The sequence below is a fragment of the Bombus pascuorum genome, chromosome 7 (assembly GCF_905332965.1).
Source record: "Bombus pascuorum chromosome 7, iyBomPasc1.1, whole genome shotgun sequence".
Lineage (NCBI taxonomy): Eukaryota > Metazoa > Arthropoda > Insecta > Hymenoptera > Apidae > Bombus > Bombus pascuorum.
Window position 1 is genome coordinate 1834820 of NC_083494.1, and position 20690 is coordinate 1855509.

The window sequence follows — 20690 nt, forward strand, 5'->3', positions numbered from 1 at the left end:
TTCATTACGCAAACCCATAGCGTTTCGTGCTATTGGTAATCGACCATTTGTGATACTAAAGAACAAAAGTGTAAAATTCTGAAGAACACGACATGTCCACAAACGATATCGGAGATAGTCGTCAGGTCAACGTATAAATCAGAGGAAGAAACAGAAAGAAAAGTGTAAAGAGCATAGACAATCGAGTAGCTCAGTTGGATTGGGAGAAGAAAGACGACAGAAAGACACGTATTTTGTAAAAAGTTAGAATTTTTCGTTATCCCGCAATTAAACACGATTCGGTTCGGATAATCGACGTTCCATGGTATTTACTTTTCCCTACAACTTCATTTCTCTATTCGTGCCATTTTACGACATACTTATTACGCTACGGACGTAACACATAGCACTTAATGAACGAAGAAGCGAAAGGTTTTCTAATAGCAAGTCAATGATATGGAGCGCAATGAAATAGTAGACGAAGCGGTTGGCGAAACATCGAATACGCTGCTTAGCCTCGGGAATGGATAAACACCATGGAACGACGTGCAAGTACAGGATATGGAGGATACTGGCGGCCGAACGAGCGGCGAGGTTATTAACAATATCGCGTAGCCCAGTAATTCTATTGTAACGTTCTCCCTCTAGCATGCTCAGCACACACAGCCGAGACTTATTGTTCGCGGATTCCACGAGGTTTTCACATAATGATACGTGGACGCAAGCATGTACGCCGCAAACTCAGAGTACATGCCGCGCACAATGGAACGATTTCGCCCGGTCTACGGCTAAGCTTCCATGATTCATATTAGAGGACAAGGTTTCTTGCTACCTCCGCCTTTTTGATACGTTATTATGATATATCTTCCATGGATTAAGCGGCGTGTGCACGCGCCCGCATTTCTTTTTTATTTTTTTTAACGAGCCAATTTCATTGGGTCTAGAAAACGAGAGCGAAATATCGAGAAAAGATGCAATGGAGATCGCAGGGGAAAAATGATAAGTAGGCCAGACCCGACAGCGATTCAATAAAATGAATAAAACTGGAACCTATTATTATTTTCAAAACTGTTCAAAATTTTCCCAATGCAGCCATCGGTTGCTGTCGGTTGGCTTAATGCACGAGCGAGATATGACACACGTGTTTCCTGATCTGATTTTCAACGGACTATAAACTTTATAATTATCGATGTTTAGGTAAGTACTCTTTGTTCAATTATGCTATTTGTCGATCGATAAACTGTAGATTTATGAGATTGCATACCGAGGAAAAATCAGGCTCCCAGTGATCTTGGGATTTGTCGTTAATTTGCTAAATTTTGAAACGACTTGCCTGTAATGTTAGAATTTAATCTTGAAGTTAAGATTAATAACCTGTGGAAAACACAATGTTTATGATGAAATAATATTCAGTGATGTTTATTAAACAGAGCTACAGAACCTGATGTATACAAGCGAGTGATATAATTAACAACGTATCTAAGAATTGTTGATTGTTGGCCAATTACTTTCAGACTAGACTTAGGTAGTAACCCATGATCCCTTAAATACTCTGAACCCCACTCTCTATACAGTAATGAGTATGACCTGTGTAAGTGTCCTGTTTAAATGCCTGTGTGGGTGTCTGTGTAAGGGTACTTATGCCTATGCGTGAAATATCGTTGTATTCCAACATGTAGCAATAGAAGATGTGATTCGTGGTTTTCTCCATTCCAATCTTCAAAGGACAAATACTCATTGAAAAACACAGAAGGGAACTCGGATAAGTGTATTTTTGTTGAATTTTTATTCGAATGTCTGCTTGTAACTAAACAAGAATATCTTAACACGACGGATGAAAATGAAAAATAGCTTGAAGATTTACCTGTAATTGGCAGACGGGAGAAATAGCAATTACGATTATTACGATCGTTTAAATGTAATGCAGAGAAATCGTATACGCGGTATCGAGTAATACATTTCGTTTTCACCAGATGAAACTAGCAATTTATTTTTACACTTTCACAGTTTTATGTTTACAGGTAGGCGATCGTAAGATGAACACGGTAAAACAGCGATCGAACATCGCCGAGAGGAACATTGGGAATGTAAACAGTTGAAATGGTCGGTGCATCGGTAATTTTTGAGATACAAGAAAATACAACGTGAAAAATATCGAAAGCCAATACAATTAAAAGCTGAGATTCAAAAGCCGATTCCACTTGCCGCGAATCGATCTACAGTTTCCAATGCACTTCGCTCCGATGTTATTTCAGCCTGATTCGGTAACGAGCGAAACAGCCGAAGCGGCGAACGATGTAGTGATTGAAGAACGTTAGCGAGATCATTTTTTTCTGCCTCTAGCAGCGAGGCATTAACTACTGTCCCTGCGCCAATTACGCTGTGTCCTTTATACTTGTATGGAAAACCCAAATGGAGAGAAGGTTTACGTGTTATTCTCTTTTTCCAGCACTACGGTAGCGGGCGAAAGCTTAAGACGACTGCCTTGTTGATGGATCATCGCGCTATGTCATACGTGGAGACTAAATAACCAACAGTTTGTAGTTGTCCTTGCAATCACGTTTGTATGTATACAGAAGACCAAAATATTATTATGGGAAGAATTCGTCACCCTAAGTGAAAACGTATGTATCTGAACACTAGAGCCAGTGTATTAAGCCACGCTGAAAAATTGTAGAGAAGAGCAGATTAAAATTGCAAGAACAAGATTTGTTCAAGATCTTGTAGCAAGATACGGGCTTGACTCTTTAAGGACCAAAGAATACGAAGTAACGTGTGAATGTGTTCGATATAAATTAAGTAACAACGTTATTGTTTTATTAAAATAGAAAAAATGTATGAGAATTATAGATGCGATGTAGAAGCCCACTAAAGATCAGAGGTAGAAAAAGAAGATTTTGTCTCGTTATGCTGTAAAGTTTGTCAACCTCTTCGAACTTCATAGAGGTGTACAACCTAAACAGAAGTAGGGCTGATAAAAAATATTTGAGATATGTGTAATTTTGTGTGCTGGACTAGATTAGCCGCGTAGTAGTGACACACGTGTGTGAGTATGAGTGTGTGCACAGCGTCTCGAAAAGCAGATGAATGGTATAGAAGATGGTGAGGCAAAGAGAGTGCTGAGACGCGTGCAAATGTATATCGACGAAGATCCTGTAAATCACACATTAAATAAATCTGAAACTATTTTGATATAAATTCTAAGTGTAATCTAAGTGTTCCTTTACTTTTATTTCGGTGATTAAGATCCACAATTCTCAAGAACATCCCTAGAATTTCTTCTTACGATTACGATATGAATTGAATAGAGTTCGGTAATGAGAATTGGCTGAAAAGGAGTTACAAATGAAATGTCGCGTAATTTCATTTCTACGTTATTATATTAGAAAAAAATAAAACATTCTTTTTTTAAAAAGTAGATTTAATACAGTATGACTGTGGAATTCAGATATAGTTCCATTTATAAGATCGAAGATCGCCTCGACATATCAGAGGCATGTCCACGTAGACAAGATAATTGAATAATTAATTTCCATTTTATTTTTTTTTTTTTTTCAAAAAAATACTTTAAATTGAACCTTAAATATAAAAATTTTAAAAATATAAAATTTAAAAAAATTGGAAAAAATTGAAAAAAAAATGTAAAAAATTTAATTATCATGTGTATAAGTATATATTAATATATAATTATTAATTATAAATATATAAATTTATAAATTAAATATATATATATTTTTTTATATTTAGATTTAATTTATACTATATTTATTTTTAAATTAAGTTAAAAAAATATATATATTATTGTAATTAAATAATTATTGTATTATTTAAATTATTTATATTTGTCCCCCTCGAAACAACGTTTTCTGCTTGAAATACTTTCTTGAATAACGAATATTTCGCGAGAGAATTGCGTTAAAAGCTTCAAACAGCGCGTGGATATAGACTCTCTTTACAAACAACCACGAGATATTCGGAACATGAATTATACTTGAAAAGATGAGCATGAAACCTTCGATGCTGTATCTACCGCGTTAGTTTAAGTGGTACTTGAAATTAATAGAGCAATATCAAGGCTGTTTAATACAATTGTCATGATAATTCTTACAATTGTCACGTATAACGTGTTGAATTTATAATAACAATTGCTAAACTTGCACGAGAGACGCGAGCAGAGCTAGCAATCTATGCCGAGAGGACAGAGAAGTTCGTGCATTAGCAAATAGAAAAATTGTTGTATTACGAAGAAGGAAAGAGCATTTGTCTAAACAACAAATACTATTGGAAGATCTGAGACAGCTTGTAAGCAGGTATGGTATGCATTTAAAAAGGTGGATGCTATTAAGGTAAACCAGAAAGTGGTAGACCCCGTAAAAAACTAGAGAAAGGATGGGCTGCACTCATCCACCGTTTATCTAAAAAGGATCTTTTTCGGAATACTAGCAGCGTTCAAAGTGAAATCTGTGCTATGAATGATCTGAACGTTAGTTCGGTGATGTCTTCGTGATTTTGAACTCGAAGAACGCGTGTCTCGAAAGAAGAGAATATGTATTAGGTTGTCCGGAAAGCGTCTTTCTTTCGCAAACGTGTTTTTTAAAACAGTGCACCTTCGTACAAACGTGAAACCAAGTGTGTGAAATGTCGCGGTGTTTATCTCAACAGAACAAAATGGATCGTACGTAACTCGACGAAATAATATAAAACAAAAAACGTTGTGCGTCTATTAATTCCTCATAAAACGAAAGAAACTTTCCAGACAACCATATTCGATTGTGCAACTGTTGAAAATGATAATTACGGTTTGCTTTCTGATGAATTTAATATGCTGCAAACGGAGTGAAACTCGGTAGTATCTCTGTAATAGTCTTCGATAGTATTAGGTTGTCCGAAAAGTTTCTTTCGTTTTATAAGAAAATAATAGACGCACAATGTTTTTTGATTTATATTAATTTATTGAATTATGTACGAACATAATAATAGAAATAGAACGAAGTGGATCATACCTAATTCGATAAAATAATATAAAACAGAAATTGTTGTTCATCCATTATTACTTTATGAAACGAAAGAAACTTTCCAGACAACCATATTCGATTGTGCAACTGTTGAAAATTATAATTACGGTTTGCTTTGGTGAATTGCACAGTACAAGATCAGGGAGAAGTGTCACTTTCTGATGAATTTAATATGCTGCAAACGGAGTGAAACTCGGTAGTATCCCTGTAATAGTCTTCGATAGTATTAGGTTGTCCGAAAAGTTTCTTTCGTTTTATAAGAAAATAATAAACGCACAATGTTTTTTGATTTATATTAATTTATTGAAATATACACGAACATAATAATAGAAATAGAACGAAATGGACCATACCTAATTCGATAAAATAATATAAAACAGAAATTGTTGTTCATCCATTATCACTTTATGAAGCGAAAGAAACTTTTCGGACAAGCTAATATATCTATGCAATATAGTATAAGAAATAATTGATCGAAGAGCTGTCTCGAGCTTTTGTCCACTGCTGTATCTTAAGAAGTACCATGTTTGGCTGTATCAGGAGCAAATTGAACAACTCGGTGAAACAGAAGAAGCACACTGTAGGATAGAATAGAAGAGCAACGTAATTTCCGTTTGCTTTCGCTGTTTTGTTGACACTGGCGTTTTCGCTTCATTCGTACACGTGCGCACTGTGGGGAAAGTGCTGACCGACGTGATCGTCCAGTATTCGAAAGCACAACCGACGCTTGATAACAACTTAATTGTTGGACGCGCGAACCAATTCAATTCTCCTTTCGAAGAATTGTACGACGTAAAAAAAGAATACGAGAAATATCTAACGCAAGAAAGAGCAAGATCTAACTTTAAAAAGTAAAACATTCGGTAGGCTGGCAAATTCTGTCGACTAACGTTTTTAATATATTCATTTATTTTCTACGTGTTGTCTATTTAATTAAATTCTCTTCTCCATTTAATCATAATTATTTAATGATCCCAACTGATTATGCTACGCTTCTTCAAAGAATCGTTGATCGTTAGAGTCTGTGAAATCATCGATAGCTTACTCGACTTGTGAATTTGTCACTCGACGTGTGACTTGTGATTCGATGATATCGTCGTAGTTGATCTTCGAAGAAAATATGTATCGTTAAAACAAAACTCAATAGGTAAGTTATCATTGGCCTGTTCTTTCGTTTACATATAGTTATATCATCGTGCAGCTGTTTCCGCGACCTTGTATTAGTATGTGCCTTTTTTAAATTCATTAACGTACAATAATGTGTTCTTCTTTCGATCGGTGTAAAATAAACACCAAGTATGCAAATTTTTACGTATTACTGGAATAGTACATCTTCGCATAGTTATTACTTTATTATGTCCGGCCAGCTTCTACTTGAATCCATCATAATTTATTTAATGAAAACAGCGTTATCTATGAACAACGCACGAACCGAGATTATTTCAGCATCTACGTAATACTTAAAAAAATGGTGTGATTGCCGCGAATAATCTAAATTTGGTATCTGAATGATTAAAAAAAATAATGATTTATTCGATCGTAGATTTCTCGAAGCCATATTCTTTTAAATTTAGATATATAACTTAACTGTCAATGTACGTAGATACGAAACGTTTCAAAATTTAATTGCTCGTGCGATATTCTCAATGTTGGATAAATCACGTCTGCTTTAACGTAACTAACAAGCAAATATTCCTAGCGAATTATTGCCCGTTTCGTTACTAAGATTTATCACAACAAATGATACAGTAAAATGATTAATTTTCTATATTTTGATTTATATTTAAGCGCAAGATATCAGTTACGATAATATTAAGTTACGAGTGCAAGATTCATAATTAACGCAGCTATTCTTGGCTCGATGCTTAATTAAGCACCTAAAGCGCTAAACTTCGACCTTGGCACGTTGCGCGTCGTATCAAAGTGCAAGTAGGCAAGTATTTATCGCCGTAAGCAACTTCAACAGGCCGATATCAAGAATAGAAATGACGTACGTTAAGAAGTGCATCTGGAGGTACAGTATGCATAAATTTGATAGAAAGTTCAGTCGTAAGTCGGAGCAATGTTGTTCGCTAACAGGATTTTCCGAAACTTGTTCAGCGAGTGAACGAGATAAATGACGGTATCGGTTTTTCCTACACATCGTTCCCAGCCGTATACGGTGAATGTGTCCTTTTTCCAGTACGTTTTTCTACCATCAACACATACATCGCGCTGGTTATAAAAGCGGCCAACCTGTCACATAATGTTTTTTCTACGTCATCGAACGTAGCCGCCCCGTTAAGCGACCTTCTTCGCATACCGCAAAACCCTGTATCCCGTATAACACGTTTCAATCTCCGCCCCATCGATGCTGCGCGCCTGTGCTTGTTTATTATGTCCTATTCAACGACCCTTCCGCCCACGACGTTGGTATTAGGAAGAAATCGCTGAGACGCTTAGACTGACAAGCGGATCCACTTTGGCCCTTTCGATCTTCCAGAAATCTCTTCACGCACACACACCTTTCTACTAAATAAAAATGATCGCAATTTTTACATCCTTTTCCGTGCTCGTTTATTTTCCTCTTTTTTTAACGATTTTTTATCTTCGTTTCTGTTCAGGTTATTAGATGTATGTGAATACAAAGGAACGCGTGGATAAATCGTAAGGTAGAAAATGTATATTTTAAAATATTTTATAATGTGAGCTGATCCAGATCCGCACGCTAGCAGTGCTACCCACAGTCATAACTGAAATGAGCTTGAAGCCAACGTTGCCTGTGTACAGTTTATGGTTTGCCTTCGACGCAGATCTTTGAGAAAACTAAAAGATCAGATGTAGAGTTCTCTTAGAAGTGTTGACCACTTCAACAATTTTCCACAAGATAATTTACAATTTGCTTGTGAGAACATTCGATAAATTGGTACAACGAGGTGCAGTAATAGCTCGTATACATATTCCTGGTAATCCACAGCTTAGAGTTAGATACATCTGCTCGTAGATTATCGAGTGTCCTAGTTGATCAGATCACTGAAACGTTCCTTGCTCAGTTTCCTCGACGTACGTGTAAAATATAAGCCGTTTGCTGGTAGATTTCGCTGGTCTTCTGATCTCTTTTTATATTTCATGCAACTTTATAATTTGTTCGATGGACGTTAAGTAAACTTTTACGTGCTAGGGTGAGTTAGAAAGCGCTATGCCATCTCGGGATAGCTCTTTTTTAGGCTGACAAATCAGTAGGATGTTTCCTCTTCGACCTTCTTTCAGCGAAGATTATGTACGTTAAAAGACTTAAATAAATAATTCTACGATATTACCTATTTTCTAAAACAAATATATATGTATAATTAGGAATGTGAATATGTGGAAGTCTAGATCGTTGATTGGCTCTGTCCAATGTTCCTTTTTTCAATATGCGGAGATTTAAATAGAATGCAGATGTAAGAAGAAAGTGCTCGCTACGAAGTAGTTATGGTTATTTATTGGGTTTCAAATTGGAAATTACATTTCGCTAGCGATTAAATCTGTGCTTTCGAATTCTCATACGTATTATACACGCATAGATTTATTGTTCTATTTTTAAAATACCTCAGTATGTGGAGGTTCTTCGAGATACTATGAATAAAAATTTCTACATTATACATCGCCTTTGAGTAAGTAAACATTCTCACTGTTTTACAGACAAACGTAGACATCGCAGATGCAATCGATCGCAGAGACTGAGAGGGTTCGATCTGGTAGAGATGCGGACGAAATGACGCGTGAGAAACATAGAATCCCTACAAGATATGCAATCGAGTTTAAAAAGCTTTATAGCTTTAAAACTTTAGCTATTATATAGTTCTTATAATGTTAACGAGTGCAGAATATTCTAACGTTCGATGCTTAGATCGTGGCTCGAGCTTTCAGAACTCTTCTCATGCTTTTCTAATGAAACCATATGAATATTCACTGAAAATTTATATAATTTGTTTATAACGGTTTATATAATTCTTAAGCTCTAGGAAAACGATTCGTCTGAATATCATTTGGATTATTCTATTCTTCCTTGCGATATTTGTAACGTTTATGCTATTTACAGTAGGTATTTTGTTAAAATTAAAAATAATTCAGCAGACCCTCAAATACTCTGAACTAACAAGAAGACACGGTTGTTATTAGGTTGTTCTTTTACAGACACGTGTTTTACAACAACGCATCTTTATACAAACATGAAACCTAATCTGTCGAACGTCGTGATCCTTATTTTGATAGAACAAAATGGATCATAATAAAATAATATAATATAATAAATAATAATATAATATATAATATAATATAATAATATAATATAAATAAATTAAATAATAAAATAATATAAACGAAAAATGTTGTGCATCCATTATTTCCTTATAAAAGGAAAGAAACTTTTCGCACGACCTAATATTTAAAAGAATATGTAAAATAGAATAACGCAGAAACGATTACACGAAATAATATTTACGTATATAATAAATAGAACGTGACATAAAATTACGAATTTCATATTTTTATTACTGCTAAATCGTAAATTTTCCGATACATGCCAACACTTACAATGGTGCGTTAAATTATCTAAGAACGAGTCCATTTTCTCACCTTACTCGTATCTCCATTCACATTGAATTCTTCTTTTTCAAGACGAGAAATTGAAACATTGTTCGCGATATCTTAAAGACTTGAAACTGATGTTGCATCTATCTTACCGAAGTTACTGTATACTGCATTATTTAATTATTGCTATCTTTCCCACATCCGGATACTTTGCCAACATAGTAACAGTTCCTGTTATCTGCCGCGATACTGTTTCCTGCTCGTCGACTTCAACTTCAACTTTGTTTCAACTACAAGTTCTGCCAAGTTGGTTTCTTTTCCGCGTTCCCGAGTTTTGATCTCTATGCTATTAATTCTACCACGCAACAGCAGATTTTACAAATTCAACTTCTTACGTAGTTTTAACATTTCCTTAGTTCCTTAGTAGCAAAACGAAAGATTTCCCACATGATTTCTATAGCTCTGTTCGAAATCTTCGATACGTTCCTTTTACGTTTTTAACTCTAGAACCATCGATGGTCGATATCTAACTATGGTACAATTCGCTAATTAAATAGTTGTACGATGTAAAAGTAAAAGTAGAAAATGACGAATGTGAAAACATCTAATCGTGTTTCCTGTCTCGATAAAATGAAATATCAACCTTTTGCACTCCAAATTTTATTTCAATTTCGTTACCAACAGCTGCCAACGCTTTCAAGTGTTTTATTTGAAATTTACCTTAACTAAAAAATAAGACAATTTAAATAAATAAACGAAGAAACAAATTCACTTAAATACCAATTTTATTCACACTATTGTTGTATTTTGTAATTTTTTAACATACGATATATCTTGAAACGATCTCCAGGATGCAATCCTGGTTTTCTTTCGTTTCACAAAAACAGTGGGACTGAAAGACTGTCGACTGGGACTCGACAAAGCAGCTGCTGACATAAAAACATAGGAGTGCAAAGGGTTAATATTACCAGATATATACTAATGGCAAATATATTCCCATATTTGCACAATTTTAATAATAATCGCGAAACTAAGAAATTCGATACGGACCATGCCCGCTGGTTTCGTAGTTGAGAAACTTCGCAAGTTAGCAGGAAATTTCAGGTCGATCAATGGTATAAAAAGGAAACGCTTAAATTAATTAAGCTGATAAAATTCACACTACGCGATTACCTAGTCCACATAAAGCAAGTTCTACGTTCCGATAATATGTAGAAAGTTTAGGTAGCAAAACGTTTGATCGGTGAAACGTTCGCATAGTGTCGCAACTCGCAGCTCTATCGTAGTATTTCATCGAAAGGAACGAAGACGCTGAATCCTCGCTAAACGGTGGAAGAAGCAACTGAAAGAAAGCGTCGATTTTCTTCTCGTGGAAATTGCGCGCAATGTTAAGTAGCAATCGCTTATTTTCCTGAAAGACACCCGAAACACACGCGAAATGGAATGTCTGACGCACCGCCTATACTGTTTTTCTACAGAAATTACACTTCGTTTAATAAGTAGAGCAAGTAGGTCAGAAGTAATTTGATGATATCGCACGGGGACGACTGCTCAATTAAAAGTTTTTGTTACAAATCTGTGGATTGGTCTCGCGAAAACGCGACGTTAATTTTCGCACGCTGATAAATGCCGCGATGGCTCTACCCTTTATGACTTATCCTGCTCGCTCCTAGGTTATCATCCAACTTTTGTAAATGATATCCGCGCCATGTAATATACGTTTAACGAACATGTCGAGCTGTGTCCGCGAACGAACCACTGGCGCTTAAATCTGTGCTCGTTGGGAACCAGCGCGGCTAAAGGTTTTTTCTCTAGAAAATTACCGAAATTCCCCGCAGCATTTTCATTCACAATCGGAAAGGTAATCTTTCAAGTTTCAGCTGGTCGCGGCGAGAGAAATTTTCGGCTGTACAAACGAGATCTCGCGGTATAATTTAATAGCTTGCTCGAGCGTTTTCCCTGCGTATCTCTGACAGCTTTGTCCCGTTTTATCCTCCCGCACGCTCCTCTGTTCAAAAGATAATTTCAATTATCCCGTTCGTTACTACCGCGATTCCATCGCGCGGAAAGATCGCCAGAACGGAATAACGTTGACGAAACGAAGCGACCTATTCGCTAATGATTACTCCCGGTTGCAATCCCTTCGATTCGATTCGACTGATTCGTGTCTGGCATTCGATATTGCCACGTTTATTATTAGCGATAGGCTGAAACACGTCTCAGGCTGACCTATTAAATCCAAACCCTCTATAAGAATGGCCGGCTAGATTCACAACGTCTGTAAGCGATTCGGAAAAAAGAAGCAGCACTTTTCGTTGCAAGTATGCACTTTGAGAGGGATAGACTCGATTATGTGGCAAGTAATTTGGAACGTTGGCCTTCTACGAGCAATTCGAAGGAAAGAAGCAGCACTTTCAATCAGATTCGATCACTCTACGAGTATTTACTTTCTGAGAAGAGTAGGCTTAAGTACGTAACAAGTATTTCTGAGTAGCAACCGATTAGATCCCGATACTCTACCGGTACTTTGAGGCAAAGGAACAGCACTTTTGATTGAAACGCGACAGATTCAAACCCTTTGCGAACATTCGAGAAGCGAATACTTGTGGAACAGGTTCGGAACGCGATGAGCACTCTGCCAGAAATTCTCCATTCTCTTTATCGAAGTCTATCGCTGTAATTTTGTTGAAAGTACGAAGCGGGCCTTGCGTGGAGGATTTCATTCGAATTTAGCAGTGCACTAGCGCTCAAGTGTCTGCATCTGAACACTAGTTTTACATAAAAGATACAACTTAGAAGAAACGAAGCTGGCACCCCGCTGGGGGTAGCCACCCACTTGCTATATTTATTTTTATTTTATTGTTTTTTATTCACCAATAAGATATAACACTTTACCAAATGTCCATAAGGACAAATTGTAAAATAACCAAAATAAAATAAAAAAAAAAAAACTAGTTTTAGCATTTGACCAAACTGTGCAACTTGACGACGAATTAATAGTTAGGAGCGACACTTGCTGTCTTTTTATGCGATCTAAATGCTGGAACGTAGATCTGCGTTACATATTAGAAGACACTGCAATAATTTATTTCGGCATTCAGAAGACTACGCAGGAGCAGAAAGAATAAACACAAGTATGGAAAAGATTCTGAAAGATGGAAAAGAGGATGGAAAGAATACACGGGAAGGAATGGTGGAAGAAATCCTAAAGACCAAAAGGTGCAACGAACAGACGGCTGGCGGTAGGCGTGACTGGCGGAAGTAATAGTTTTGAAACAGGAAGAACTTCCAGCGCAGATTCCTAGTATGTAGTGTCCAGATTAAGTATAGCGCAAGAACAAAGTATGGGAGGATGAGTAAGAAGATGGGGTGAAGAAGCGTATGTGGTTGGAAAAGTTGTAGCCAAGTCGCGTTTCTTGGCCACGAGGTCCAGATCAAATAAATTACTACTACTACTACTAAAATACTAATATATACGTTTGCTGTTTAAATATCACTGTATCATTGTATTAACACGAAGAATCCCTCCGTTTGCAAAATCCTTCTTAGGCTGTCGTATAATTCGAAAACGAAATGATCTGGAGGTTCCTCGATCTCTCAAGGAGATTCTGCAGATTCAGAGATGAAGAGTTCTGTCAAGTGACACGATAGTCGTGTAAAGTATAGCAACTACAAGCGCCAGTTTTGTCATTATATGTGGATTTTCGAAATTCAATTTCAATTCGCGAGTAAGTACGGTGATTGTGAAGAGCCAACATCGTTGCGGTTTGACTTAGCCGTAGTTTCGACAACAGTAAGCAACCGTTCGAATACTTTCGCGCGATGCTGTACAGTTGGACTTGGTCGCGTCGCTGGTTCTTACAGTCGGATGAAATTTCACGATGTGGCGAAAAAAAGAAAAAAAAAGGTCAGGAAGGCCAGCAGACGAAGGGACTCCCGGTAATAGTTTCCTCCGTCAGCTTCACCAGCAGATTTTCCAGTAGCGGCGAGCTATGCTCCCTCGACCGTTAGAAAGTTCTTCGCCCGAGCGAAGGAGAGTGCAATTCGAATTCCATCCGTGTCTTGCAACAACCAGGTAGGTAGAAGTCAAGATAAATAGCATGGATCCGTGTCGTAAAGTATCTGGATGCGAATATGGTTACGAGCTGTCCGGGCTATCGTTCGCAGGATTTAGTACGCTCGTCTGTTCCAAGTTAAAATCAATAAATAAATCGGTTTACCAGCCCTACGCATCGGCTGGCGTTATTTTCTACCCGATGGAAACTACCCGTGAGCACCGATATTTCCTCCAGCGAATTATCAATAATCCCAGGACTTAACATTCATTACCGTGAGAATCAAATTGAAATTTTCACCAAGCACTTCTAACATTCTACTGCCTTTTTCTTCGTCCATTTTTTCTACCCACTGTGCAAGTGATATATTTCATCAAGCTGATGACATTTATTACGTTCTTGCGGCGAAACCGATCAATTACTACGATTACGGTATTTACTGCAAAAAATGCAATTAACTTTCGGAATTTGCCTCTCGCTGGTTTGAAAAATACCCGGATATATCTGACGAAATCCAGACGAATCTATTTAACATTCTCGAAGAATGTGGGTCAGTCTGTGTAAATTCGAACGAGATTGAACAACGTGAGACACTATGGTCGGTAAAAAATAGAGATTAATATCGCGAAATATTGATGGTTTTCAGAGTAATGTATTCGGGAACACGTATAAAGCATGGTTAAAGCCATTTAAGCATGAAATCGATCGATCAACTGCGAAATTGATCTCTCGATTTTAATACTTTTTTAATCATCATATAGACACTTTTGTACGCGTTGATTCGTTCGAAATTCAATCGCGCCATTTACACACTTTTTATAATACAAATCTTATATCCGTCCTACCTTTTTTCGTTTGTTCATATCATTTATTATATTTTTTACGTCGAATCGCGGTTTTTTTTTATTATTATTATTTTATTTTGGATTTTTACAATTTGTCCTTATGGACATTAGGTAAAGAGTTATATCTTATTGGTGAAAAAATAAAATAAAAATAAATATAGCATGTGGGTGGCTACCCCCAGCGGGGTGCCAGCTTCGTTTTTTCTAAGTTATATGTTTTATGTCGAATCGCGGGTGTCAGAGATTTCTTTTACTGGAAAGTCGACATCCGGAAAGACGAATCGGAATAAATTTAAGTTAAGTGGCAGTTAAAATGTCTATTAGAAACTAGTCATCAACTAGCTGCAAAAAAATACGGATGCCAATTTTCCTTTATATGACAGTGTTAAAATACATTCTCTTTCTACTCTCTAAACGCATGGTTTGTTAGTTATGCTTTCTAAATCCTGCTTTCACATGGTATGTCAGCGTGTGTGCAAAGGACCTAAAAACCTTGATAGCGCGTTTTATACATATTTCGCATTTTAGTTATTTAAAGTTTCTAAAATTCTTTCTCACTAACGTCATATAAATAACGTTTAAGCATGTAAAGTGTGACAAAATAAGATACAAGAAAAGCACGGAGAACGACAGTAGTTGTAAAAAACAAAATAAAAAATATCGTAAAACGAGTTTACAAACAAGTGTACAAGTTCCTCTCTACGTTTGAACATTCTGCACCTTGTTTTAGCGCCAACTTGCAGTAAAATATAATACAAAGTATAATATGTTCAAAAATTAGTAATATATTTTTGTGACGAAACATAATAAATATTCACGAAAAAAAGAACAATAACTGTCTTATAAAGAACTATCATTCAAAGCGTTGAAAACTGATGGTGGAAGAAGTTACGTTAATTAGCCAGAAATTGGATTTTTATTAGATGCTGATGTTTTAATAGACTGCTTCCCTCTTTAAAAAGAGGAGCTAAAAAATGTAATACGAAGATTTCTAAACAGATGAATTTCCCTACAGCTTCGTGAATAAATAGAAGGAGAATAGTTTTGAAAAATTTGAATAAGAGATATGGAGGAGTATAATAGAACCACTTGAAACAGCCATAAAGGCGACGATAACAACATACATTAATAAGAATCGTGTGTGCTCGATCTCTAGGTCTCGGAAAAATCAGGGTGTATTTCAGAGGAAACTGAAAAGTATTGCCAAGAGAAGCATTTGCACCGCACAAGTGAGGCAGAAGAAAATGCCAAATTGAACACGAAAGGAGCTTTAGCAGAGACTAGGAAGAATGAAAAGGAGTTGGATAAGCAGCAAAGAGTAGACAAAATTGCAATCTGGAGCCAGAAATGGCTGATTAAGCCTGGTAACTGCTGTACCACGGAACATTCTGGCTACAAATATGAATCCCGACTTTTTAAAATAATAGTTTCACAGTTGGTAATTTCTTTAACCTGCAAGTCTCATAAAGACGCTGATCGAAAGCTTTTGCACGTAATTCTTTTATTTTTGGATGAAATGAGAACACCGATTGAGTGCAACGTCAAATCGTTTCTAAACCTTGATAAGCACCAACATAAAATATAATTACTGTAACTATAACTATTTATTACACACATTATTTTATCGAAAAACATAGGTACAAATATTGTGAGTTTCCAAATTCTAATTTTCCAACTAAGAAGCCTGTAACTTGTGCAAGTTCGCAGACCAACTGATCGAATCAGTTATCTTATTTTCGTCTAGTTTTGAGGTTTAGATTTTTTTTTTTTTTTTTTTTTTTTAGTGTAACGTAACGCTAAAAAAATTGTTACATCGTCTGGATTTATTTATTTATTCAGTGCTTTTCTTCGAACGCGGTGAATCGCGTATGAAAAATTTATTGCTCGAATCGATAACAAAATATTTCAGATAACACTTTTTATCGCAGCTTCAAGTTAATGAAAATTAATTTTCTACCGAACGCATCGCGCAGGCTGATACCTGCCGAGCGTGCTATACGTAAGAATAAATTATTACATGGAATACAAATTCACTGTAACGAGAGTTGCAGATCCGCTTCAGAATATTCGCATTAGGCAAACGTAACCTACAACATACCATACGAACGTGGATTCCTTAATTAACACGAGTCTAAAGTTCTCTTCAATAACGTGTTAAGGGGGATAAGATTTCGTGATTACGGGATATTTATCTGTCAGGCTATAAAAAGGCAATGCAGATGTATTAACAATTAATTCATTTCTGGTTTTCTAATAACAGATTACCTATAAGCATGCCTCGAAAGATTTATTGCTTGGAAATAACGATTGATCGTAAATAGTGTAGAAATAATGCAATGAATAATCCATTAGGTGTCTTGATAAAAATTAATATGCCATTGACTAATAACTGCAATTCACAAGTTAAAGTTAATAGTAAAGCTAATTATATTTTAAGAAGTAATGTAATTTATACGCAAATATTATGTATTAGTTTTCATAAACTATATTCGGTATCATTTATAGTTTAACTGGCAATACTATACTTTTTTTCATGGATCAACGAATATTCCGCAACCATTTTTGTGCGATGAATTTTTGGAGAAAAAAGTTTGGACAAAAAGAACCTATGCCGTGCGAGGCAGTTTATCAATCACCTATTGACAGCAATTAATCTTTATTGAGTGCGACTAATATTTAGCCAGCGCAAAAATATGCCTGACAGTTGATATGTTCCTTAGAAAAATGTTCCATATTCTTTTTAGTAAAAGTAAAAAAGGAAAGTCAGTCATCAAAGCCAAATTATAACGTTCATGCCAGTGATATTGAATATAAATTGCTATTTATTCTACATAAATGTTCATTTTATGCTGCAGACCCCAGTCACTAGCATTGAAAAACTTTTCCACGCGAATATTATAATATCGAACGTGTTACAAATGATGCTTAACGTAACACCAAAATATAATTAAAATATAATCGATTTTTATGAAATCAAGCCAATTGAGAATTTTTAATGTTCGAACGATATCTTTTTACAGTGTTCAACGTAAACTAAATAATATTTGGTAATTCTTGCCACAGAAAGTTATTTAATAGCCCTACTTTATTAATATCATTAAATTTATTGACGACTTTACAAAACCACCTTTGCCTTTTGTTCCGTTCTGCAGTTTTTTAATTTTTCATTTGACTGTTTATGGTTGTATTCATAAGCGTTTTAACATGTTAACCTATGTTTGTTCATGACATTTTCATTAATCCCGCGTAAAAAGGGCAGGTACAAAGGTACCTCAAGCTATTGTAAAAATATATGAAACAAAAGCACAGTAACGTTTTTACTCTGTCGTTACTTTCCCTTCTCTTTTTGCTACGCGTACAGTAAAAATGCACAATTTCTCGATATATTCGTACAGTTTTTATCGGAACGACAAATTCTTCCACTTTCATAAACTATAGTCGAAATGTCAGGCGTAAACCTCAACACGTACAGTGGCTCACCAAACTATCCCAACACTCTTAGAAAACTTCCTATGTATCTATCACACAAAATGTTTTGAAATTTTATCAGCATTGTAACGAGACTCTACTCGAAAAACTAGCAAAATATTTGAACGGTCAATTATTCGCTATTGTTAACCGAACGAGGACCAAACAATGTGAAATAATGCGCAGACGTGTAGAGTGTACGTGCAACGTTATTAAAAAGACACGAATGAAGTAAGTTTGTCGAGATATAAAAATATGTGTCGAAATAATAGATACGATACAGAAGTCCACTAAAAATCAGAGATACATAAAGAAGTTCTATAATGTGAAGAAAAATAGCTCCTTTTATTGAGTCGTAAAATATTTCAATTTCTTCGAACTTCATAAAGCCGCAGCACTTACACGGAAGTAGAACCAATAGAAAAATATCGTGCGAATTTCTAGAATTGTTTTTTACAATTACAATATAGATTCAATAGAATGAGCATCGACTAAAATTTCGTCGTTGTCGCGTTAATGAAACATTGGTCCTTGATCAGTTCGTAAACCACAAAATATAGCAAGAATATAATCTTCAACGCTAATTGTACGTTTAAGACCACTGTTCGTGCTGTATACCAAGTTCTCGCGAAATATATAGTTGCAATAAACGTGTTGCAATGTCGTTAGAATGCTAGCGAAAATTCATAAGGTTACTATAATGAACACGATATATTCATAAAAATATTCTGCGATAGGCATCTCGATACGTATCACGAAGCACTGCATTCAGATCGTACAAAGCTAAGGACGAAAACAAAGCGCGTTTATCTTACGCGATCTATTTTTGCGTTTGATATACGCGGAACATTGTTTTTTAACCTTCGCCTCGGCGCGCTTATTCAGGAGCGTATGTCTCGCTCAGCAAGTACAAACAAATGCGATAAAAACGTTAATTCCTTCACGGTTAAATGTCGAAACGATCGTTTCACGTTGCATATCTAGTAGCAGGCGATTTCAATAGTTCAGTTACAGAACGAGCAGCGCGGCGAGCATCGGTTCACTGTAGTTTACAGTGTACACGCATATTGCGTATGAGGTTTCAACAGAGACGAGAATAGAAGGCGAATGAACATCAAATGGACACTTTACAACTGGCTACGGCGACCAATGTCCAGTCATGCGAGTGACACCCGGGGTTTGGGGATTGCCGGATAAAGGGCCCAAGGCCAAAAGCCCATCTGCTCCACGTCAACTTGGACACACAGCCAAACTGCGTTTAATCTCGCGATAACATTGATTAAGGTAAAGGGTGCCTCCTCTGTTCGTCACTTTGATTTTCTTTGACACAAGCCGATGTTCTCGTACGCGTAATACGATACGAAACGGGAGGATTAAAACGCGTTTATTCGCGAGGAAACTGTACGAGCACCGCGGTGCGTTACACTCTGGCCATGCGCGCTCTACCCGCGAAACTGTCGCTCTAGTAACTATACGGGGTGTCCTGTAACTGATGGTACAAATCGGTGCCGAGTGATTCTAGGTGAAAAAATATGTCGAAAATGTAGAACAAGATTTTTTCATACGACGCCTCGTTTCCGAGGAAATCAAGTTTGAAAATGTGTCGGGTGTACTTGAACTTGGCTAAGTAGCGATTAGATATGTGTAAACAATCAATCAGCAGGAGATTTCTCTATGTGTGAAAATGGGTAAAAAATGTAAAATAAAACTTGTTCGTTTAAGACCGCATTTTCAAGGAAATAAAGCTTGAACGTGTTTGGTGAAGAACCGATCTAGTACACACGCGTGGTACATTTTCAAATCTACTTTTCTCGAAGGCAAAGCATCTTATGAGAAAATTTTATTTCACATTTTTTACTTACTTTTACGCGCAGTTTAATCTCCTGTCGATTTTATTTACTCCTGTTCAGTCTGGAACTAGTAAAGCGCAAGTATACCCGTCAAATTTGCAAACTCGATTTTCTTGGAAAGGAAGCGCCATATGGAAAATGTTCATTTTATATTTCCGACTTATTTTCTCGTTTAGTTTTCTTTATAAAATCATTCCTCATCCAATTGCACCATCGCTTACTGAACACCCTGTATATACGGCTATGCTCTCGTATCAACCAAAAGTTCAATTTTCCCTTCTTCTAATAACGCCATATACAGGGTGTTCGCGCTATTACCAGCTAGCTTTTTTCTTGTAAACGGAAAGTACTAGAAACAAATGAAATAGTTAAAAGTTGTACAGTTTTCTACGATCAATATAATATCGCGCAGCAATTTTTTATACATGTTTGCAATATTTTTCAAGAAACGAACCTTCGATTTTTTCAATAGAATGCCGTACGTTAGTTTATTTCGAATAAGAATTAATTGCTTTTAGTTTCTTTTTTTAATTTTTAAACGAATTATTTCGAATATTATCTGCCGATGTATTTACCAGAATTTCTTCGTGGTACGGTCCAGCACGTAAAATGTGACTAATCTTTCGTCGTTATTTGCTATCAGAGCGCGATATCCAAGCATGGGTATTAATATCTCGGACAATATTAGCAGAAGCCTTCAACAATATCATTCGGCAAGCTGAGATGTACCATGTACCAGCAGATTATACGAAACTTTTACTCCACATTTGTCAAGAAACAACTGGCACGTAATAATATTCGAAATAATTCTATTATTATGGACTTCGTACGACACTGACAGCCATTGTACGACACATGAGTGAATTCGTTTTGGCACACGTTTTCACGTGACACAAAAGAACGTACAGCGTTTTATAAAAAAAA

General features: G+C 36.2%; 1 protein-coding gene and 2 long non-coding RNA genes across 4 annotated transcripts in view; 1 reads left to right on the top strand and 2 right to left on the bottom strand.

The window, feature by feature from the left end:
• Window positions 1–20690, top strand: part of LOC132909054 (uncharacterized) — a 517795-nt gene that overhangs the window by 490648 nt on the left and 6457 nt on the right. The window lies entirely within an intron of this gene.
• LOC132909026 (CCR4-NOT transcription complex subunit 6-like) overlaps window positions 1–20690 on the bottom strand; it is a 464578-nt gene that overhangs the window by 278467 nt on the left and 165421 nt on the right. The window lies entirely within an intron of this gene.
• Window positions 880–2395, bottom strand: LOC132908752 (uncharacterized). The gene is made up of 2 exons (XR_009658413.1): window positions 1653–2395; window positions 880–1312 (listed from the first exon to the last, which is right to left on the bottom strand). It is a non-coding gene; the product is annotated as an uncharacterized LOC132908752 (long non-coding RNA).